A 7,845-nucleotide genomic window follows, 5' to 3' on the forward strand; every position below is an offset into this window, starting at 1 on the left:
TAGAGCTGATTTAAGTAGACAGGATTATATGCATATGGTAGATACAAACATTATACTATTTAACATAATGAACCTGATTATCTTGAGATTTTGTAAATTCGGTGAGTTCATGACACAATTCCATGAGTATTCCTGCAAAATTAATGTATCCAAATAAATACTGAGTGGTGAAAAACACTATGTACACCAGTTCATAAATTGTTACTTGGTAGTCACTTACTATACACTTGGTTTTGTACCTGTTGCCAAACAAGTTTTTCTTAAAGAATATAATATGGAGAACAGTCAATAAAGTAGACAGAAGAAAAAGATGAGAGATAAAGACAGACAGAGAGAGAGAGTTCGCCACTGGCCACTCTTGCAGAGGACAAGGGTTCACTTGCCCCCTATGCATGCACATAGGGCAGTTCACAACCACTTGTGACTTCAGTTCCAGAGCATCCATTGCCCTCTTCTGACCTCTGGGGAAACTTCATGTATACACAAGTATGAAAGCAAAACACTAAAAACAAAGGAATCTTTTTGAAAAAGAAAATACACACCAACTTATTTGTGTGTTTTGAAAAATTGAATTTCAATAACTAAGGAATATTTATACTAAGGTATTTTCATAACAATGCTTTGTTTCCATCCCAGTCAACATAGGATCTACAAGGATGACACCAACTTGCAAACTAAGCAACAGTGTAGAGGCTACTTTAAAAGCCCTTCCTGGATAATAAGATTGATGCCTACTCTATGTGCAATTCTAGAGCCTCTATCCAGTGACTGATGGAAGCAGAGGCAGACACCTACAGCTAAAGACTGACCTGAACTCCTGGAACCCAGTTGCAGAGAAGGAGTGATGAGCAAAGTGGTCAAGACTAGACTGGTGAAACCCACAGAAACTGCTGACCTGAACAAGGGGGAGCTCATGGACACCAGACTGATGGCTGAGAGGCCAAAATGGGATTGATTGAGACCACTTGAACTTGGGTGTCAGTGAGGAGGCCTGGGTAATCTATGGTGCATTGGGTAGTAGATCAATATTTACCACTGGCATACAAGTGGACTTTGGGAGTCCATTCACATTGAGGGATGCTCTCTTAGCCTGGACACATGGGGAAAGGCCTAGGCCCTGTCCCTGATGATATGACAGACTTTGCAGATCCCACATGGAGGGCCTCACCCTCGATGGGTGACTGTGGATTGTGTGGGGGATTGGGGATCTAGTGGGGGACAGGGGATTTGAGGAGGAAGAGGGAGCTGGGGTTGACATGTAAAGCAAGCTTGTTTCTAATTTAAATAAAAAAGTTAGTCTACAAAGAGATATTGGTATTGGAAACAAGTTTGTATACTGATAGTATAATACTCACATTTGACCCAGACCTTGTAGCCTGACTATGTTTTGTGAAACAAATGTTTAAGGACTAAAATTCTGCACTTAATTCACTGTAGAGCTATCAACAAGACTTAATACTATGTTCATGCCACACAAGTGATATTAAATGGACTTAGCATATTATAAAAATAACAGACTAAATTGGGGTAAAGTTATCATGCCATTTCCTGCCTGTATGAAATGCTCAATTTAAATTCCTCTAAAAATAAGTGAATAAAATGAGGGGAGAATAACAAGACACTGAAGAATTTAACAGATTATTTAGAGTCCACTCCAACAGATACATCAATATCACAGTTTCTTCATGTATGGAAGAGGGGGCAAGAAGTTTATAACATCCAGAACACCAGGAATTCTGCCATGAAACAGCGTTGTCTAGAAATGGCTGCACAAGCAAGATCAAAACAATGGAAATATTAATGAACATGTTCACATGGAATGGGAAATTTTTCTTGGAGTCCCACACCTAGACAAAGAACTACAACCAATGACTTCAGGAAGAAGGAGAATTATCCTCCGCGAATGATGAGATCCTCATCACCACCAACAAAAAAATGTACTCACAAGGTATATGCATATGTGTATAACAATAAAAATCAAAGAAAAAGAGGCAATCAAATTTAACATGAGGGAACACAGAAAGGGTTTGAGGGAAGGTAGTTGGGAGGGGTTGGATGTAGAAAGGGGAACAGGTAAATCTACCTTAATTAAAAATACATTTTAAAATTTCAAAAAAAGAAAAGAAAGCACTTAGGCATGGTTTGCTGTGATCATCAAAAAATAAACTGGAGAAAGTTATATAATAGCTACAGAAGAGGTAGATGTTTGCTAAAAATATTTAGCTCAAATACCAAAATGAAATAGAAACATTTATAAAACAGCACAAGGGAGGGATTGGCACAGTTTGGTTGTTCACAAGAGCTTACACCTGAACTTAAGACAAAGAGCCTAGATAAGTCTACATTGTACCTTTCATCACAGAAATTTAAAAGAGTAGATAAAAGAGGTGATTGAGGAGAGGACAGAAGTAGCATATGGCAGAGGGGAGGAGGGACTCCAAGAAAATACAGTCTTCTCAGCACTCTGCAAAAGGGACATCAAGAGAACTTTTTGTTTTTGTTAAAGGCTCTTGCTGATCTAGTGGCAAGATCCTAACAAATGGAGAACTAAAAAGAGGTGCAAAGGAGGAAAAAGAGAGAAGGATGCAATGAGGTGATCAATATAGGATGTGAAAGTTAAATTAAATAACAAGTTATTGGTACTAAAAATAAACTGAAATGTAAAAGTTCATTAAGTTAAGTAAAAGGTCTTCATTAATCAATAAATAGACTAAGTGAGGACAAATTATTAGTGATGAAAGACAATACAGAAGAATCAGAATGACAATGTCAAAGACAAACAAACAAAATAGAAATAGAACCTAGGCAGTCCAAGTGTCAGTATTAAAAAGGAACAGATATGTGAATCATGCACATGGAAGGATATTTGCAAAAAATAAAATATTTTTCACTAAAGTCATAGAAAAAAATGTTCCATATCTATGGAAAGTGATGATGTTGAAGTATAGGAGACATTTATAGCACCAAGGATACAAACACGGAAAATAAACCCATGTCGCACTATAGTTAGAACACTAAAATAAGTACATATATACACATTCCGTGTGTGTGTGTTTGTGTGTGTGTGTGTGTGTGTGTGTGTGTGTGTGTGTGTGTATACAGCTTAAAGAGGAAAAAGCAACTGGCATGTAAATACAGGTGCCCCAGTGAAAGAGATTTATCCACAGAAACACTGACAGCTAAAAGGGTTAGAATGGCGTGCTCCATGCTCGGTAACTGCCAAGCCAGTTAACTATACCCAGAGAAGGTCTCGGTCACCACTGAAGGAGGAAAAACTTTCCAAATAAACAGAAACTGAACTAATTTGTGACCATTAAGCCAGCTCTCCAAAATATCTAGAAAGGAAACCTTCAGACTGAAGAGAAAGATAAACAAATCCACAGGGTACAAGAAAGTATCAAAAAACACTATTACTGCTTAAACAGCTGAGATGCAAGAAAACCCCAAACACTGTATAACCAACAAATGTCAGTAAAAACACCTTTTGGCAATAACCCTGAGGATTAGTAGACACAATTACCCAATCAGAAGACACAGAATAGCCTCAAGAACGGATGAAGTAACAGTGTTCATCTGTGGTTGCCAACAAGAAATCCACATTACTTAAGTAAATACAGATGGAATTAGGTAGTCTGAGAAAACAGATTTAAGAAACAGGCATGTGCCACTTTTAAAGATATATACGTTTCTTTATCAGGGTAGTTTCTAACATTATGGGTCTTTTGTGTATTTAAAAATGTATATGTTTTAAAATTGAATAGAATTCCAAGCCGGGCGTTGGTGGCACACGCCTTTAATCCCAGCACTCTGGAGGCAGAGGCAGGAGGATCTCTGTGAGTTCGAGGCTGGGCTGGATCTACAGCCTCCAAAACAATACAGAGAAACCCTGTCTCGTAAAAACCAATAAAGAAAGCAAGAAGTAGAATTACATCACATTTCCCACTCCTTTTCGACCCTCCAGCTCTTTGACGCTTCCCTGACAAGAACTTCACCATACCCATGCCTCATTCTCAAGCTTATAGCCTCTCTTGCTTTGATTATTACTGACCTGTGTGTGTGTGTGTGTGTGTGTGTGTGTGTGTGTGTGTGTGTGTGTGCCTCGCGCTCGTGTCAGCTTGCATGCAAGCCCACGTAAAATACTTTCAGTCTCTGCACCTGTGAGAGGATGTGTAACTTTGGTATATTTTCCCCTAGCCCCACCTGTGCTTTAAGGTGAACTAAGTGCTAAAATTGTCTCAAAAGTCCCAAGTGATGTTACCTCTCCAACCATTGTCTTCTGAGACATTGAACAACAAAGACCCAATCAAGTAAACACTCTCCACGCTGGTGAACTCAAAATGATACAGCAATGTTGGGTGAGGCTAGAAGCCTTTATGTGCGGGCTCCTCGGCATGTGCACTACTCTGGTCTTTCCTAGCACTGAGGTAAGTTGGAGTGAATTCCAATGACTCTTGCTCTCAGAAATTTAAACTTTAAGTCCAAGAAATCCTAAAGGTGTAGACAACGGAAGTTCCACCAACTTCTATAACACAATTCCATTCATCTGGGAAAGAAGGGAAGAAAGGTTCCCATAACTGTGAAGCAAGAGTAAAATGACTTCACTATTCACTGGATACAATGAAATTTGGACTGTGGAGGGTTGCAACAAGAAGGATCTGTATTTTCTTTACCTTGATTAATGGGTAGCTATGCTCAGATGTGCTTCCGGCAGAAATGACCTTATAGGGCATGTGGTAATAATACAAGACTGCAGCCATCTCAGAGACATCTGCTGTGTGGAGATTTTCCCCAAGTGAAAGACTAACTCTCTCTGACTCCTCATATCTACCCTGTCTCTGCCCTAAGTAATGAATAATAAGTTTTCTCTGTCTTGAATTTAAAAATCATGTCCTTATGTCATCATGGTTTACTAAACTTGTTATATTTAGGGATGAAAGTACCCATCAGTGTCATGATCTGTCTCTTGAGTCACAGAGAGAAACATTGAAGGTGGGACTAAAAATTCTGCCTTTCATTTGGTTTTTGCCTTTCACTTTAAATGTTGTCACCCTGAACCTCTGCATTCTAATCTACACAATGAAGACATAACATGAATCTGTGTTATTTAGGTTTAACTATAGGAATCAACCTGCTTTCCAATATTGGTGACCTAAATGTATGCAATGTTGTCTATTTGCTTTATTACTACATTTTCCCAAATTAGAATGGTGTTAGTTATGTCTAAGACAAAGAATCAAGACACTGAATAGGATATGCCTATCCCATGTCTTATAGTTAATGTAAGAGCTAATGTACATCAACTACTAAATTCCAGGCACTGATTAGATTCTCATCTTGCTGTAGGAACACTTCTATGATTTGTAGTCCTGGAGATTTCTTCCCTTTCAGGGTTTTAAAAATTATATAAAGAATCATTTGCTTCTTCATATTCAGGCCTATCCTGCTATTTTGTGTTGCAATGAAGCTCTAATACAAAGTCAGTGTCCCTTCATCTCTCTCCTGTAAGTATGTTATAAAAAGAAGCTCATATTTTTAGAGAGGACTTTTAGGAACCCAGATTTTTCTTCTTTGAAATATATTTTAGTGCCATTAGTATTGCTAAAATAACTGTAAAGCACGGTGGAACCCAGAAGCCTGACATAGGAAAATTGAGACAAAATTCCCTGGGCTGAGGAAGGCAAAGGAAGAGCTGGGTTTCATTTATCTGTGATGTCATAAGTACTGAGGGTAGATCTTGTTACTTCCTAAGCTTGAGAGACTGTGTATTTCTGTGTTTGTTGAATAGTTTTAAATTGCAAGTAGAATGCAGACCCAAGAGTTCAGATCTCTCCAAATACCCTGTACCTTTTTTGGATATGAGGTTTTTACACTCTGACTATATTGGGATCAGGAAATTTAAGGTACATTCCAAACACAGAGAAGAATAATGTAGTAAACTTTTAGTAACAGCAGACTTTGAGGAGATTTCCCTTGATGCCATTCCAGATTTAATTTTTTTTCCTATCTGATACATGAAGACAAATTACAATTGCTTAGAGGCCATAGAAGCTAGTATTTAGAGTCTGGAGATGGCTCAACTGCTAAATGCTAGGCTCTCAACCAAAACCATAAGACACAAGCATTTCCTTTTGAAATAATACTCTTGATAAAAACAATGATTTCCGCATACATTAATGGAATATTCCTTAGTCTTAGTCTATTGTATAAAATTATCCCTTCCCATAATCTTGTCAACACTCTGAACTTGATGGACTTGTTAAATCTTTGTAGAGAGTGAAAGCTGAACCAGAAGTTGGTTAATCACTTAGTCAGCATCATATCATGTGAAGTGAAAATGGTAGTAGACTGTGAAGTTATATCGAATCTTACAAATATTTTTAGTAATTTCTAATTTTAATGTAATCATTTTTTCTAAGTGCTCTACTTACATTTTATTTATATACTTTCCCAGTACTCTGACATTATTATTGGGTATAAAATGATCTCATCCTGCCAGCCTTTATGCATGGAGCAAAGAGCTCCAGCCTGAACCCAAACTTCTTTATTCTGAATAGTGTCCCTTGGCTGGAAACTGCACATGTCTGGATTTCTCTGCCATTCTGTTTCATGTACATGATTGCTGTTGCAGGGAACTGTGGGCTTATCTACCTCATGGACAGGAGGAGATTCTGCACCGTCCCATGTACTATTTCCTGGCCTTACTCTCCTTCACTGATGTCACCCTGTGTACCACCACTGTGTCCAATACGCTGTGCTTATTCTGGTTCAACTTCAAGGAGATTGGGTTTAATTCTTGTCTGGTTCAGATGTTCTTTGTCCACATGTTGACTGGAATGGAATCTGGTGTCCTCATGCTCATGGCCCTGGACCGTTATGTAGCCATCTGCTATCCTCTGCGTTATACCACTATTCTCACAAACACTGTGATTGTCAAAGCTGGTCTTACTACTTTCTTGAGGAATGTGTTGCTCCTGTTTCCATTCACTGTCCTCACTAAGCGCTTGCCCTATTGCCGAGTCACCCTTATCTCTAACATTTACTGTGATCCCATGTCTGTGGCTAAGGTATCCTCTGGCAATGCCAAAGTGAATGCAATCTGTGGTCTTATGGTTACTCTACTAATTGGTATGTTTGACATTTGCTGTAACTCTGTGTCTTACACTATGTTATTGCGAGCAGTGGCGACTCTGTCCTCTGCAGATGCTCATCATACAGCCTTTAGCACCTGTACATCTCACATCTGTGCTACTGTGATCTCTTATGTGCCTGCCTTCTGTACCTTCTTCACTCATCGTTTTGGAGGATACATCATTCCCCACCACATCCACATCATACTGGCCAAACTCTACCTGCTACGTGCCCCTACGATTACCCCAAATGTTTATGGAGTCAAGAACAAGCAGATTCAGGAAAGTGTAATCAAATTTTTTAATCAGAGACAAAATGGGCATTATCTAAAACAAATGTATATTAAGACCAGTTACAATTGCTTGTCATGAGGAAACTCATGGAGAAAGCTGTCATAAAATATGAGTGAAATAGTATTATGCCATTTAAAATGTAAATTTTCTAAAGCATTTGCAATTGTATGTTATGATATTCTTTGTAAGGAAAACTCTGCTAAAGTATAAAATGTAGAAATTAATACACAAAGTACTCATGCCTTCTATTTTTATTTTTACAAAATTCTATAGAAATAGAAACAATGGATGGAAATATAATAAAACGGTGGATGTAGAATAAATGTCAATCTGTGTTTTATATTTAAAAGATAAGATTGCAATAATTTGTGAGAACCTTGTACTCTCCACTAAGGGCAAACCCTACTTAGATCAAGTACCTTGC

The 7,845-nt window shown here is 38.2% G+C and overlaps 1 pseudogene; it reads left to right on the plus strand.

Annotated features, from left to right (window-relative positions):
• The first annotated feature begins 6,491 nt into the window (after positions 1–6,491).
• On the plus strand, positions 6,492–7,458 carry LOC121138506 (annotated as a pseudogene).
• Positions 7,459–7,845: the final 387 nt, after the last annotated feature.

This window comes from Mesocricetus auratus, unplaced genomic scaffold (assembly GCF_017639785.1).
Source record: "Mesocricetus auratus isolate SY011 unplaced genomic scaffold, BCM_Maur_2.0 contig_9300_pilon_obj, whole genome shotgun sequence".
Lineage (NCBI taxonomy): Eukaryota > Metazoa > Chordata > Mammalia > Rodentia > Cricetidae > Mesocricetus > Mesocricetus auratus.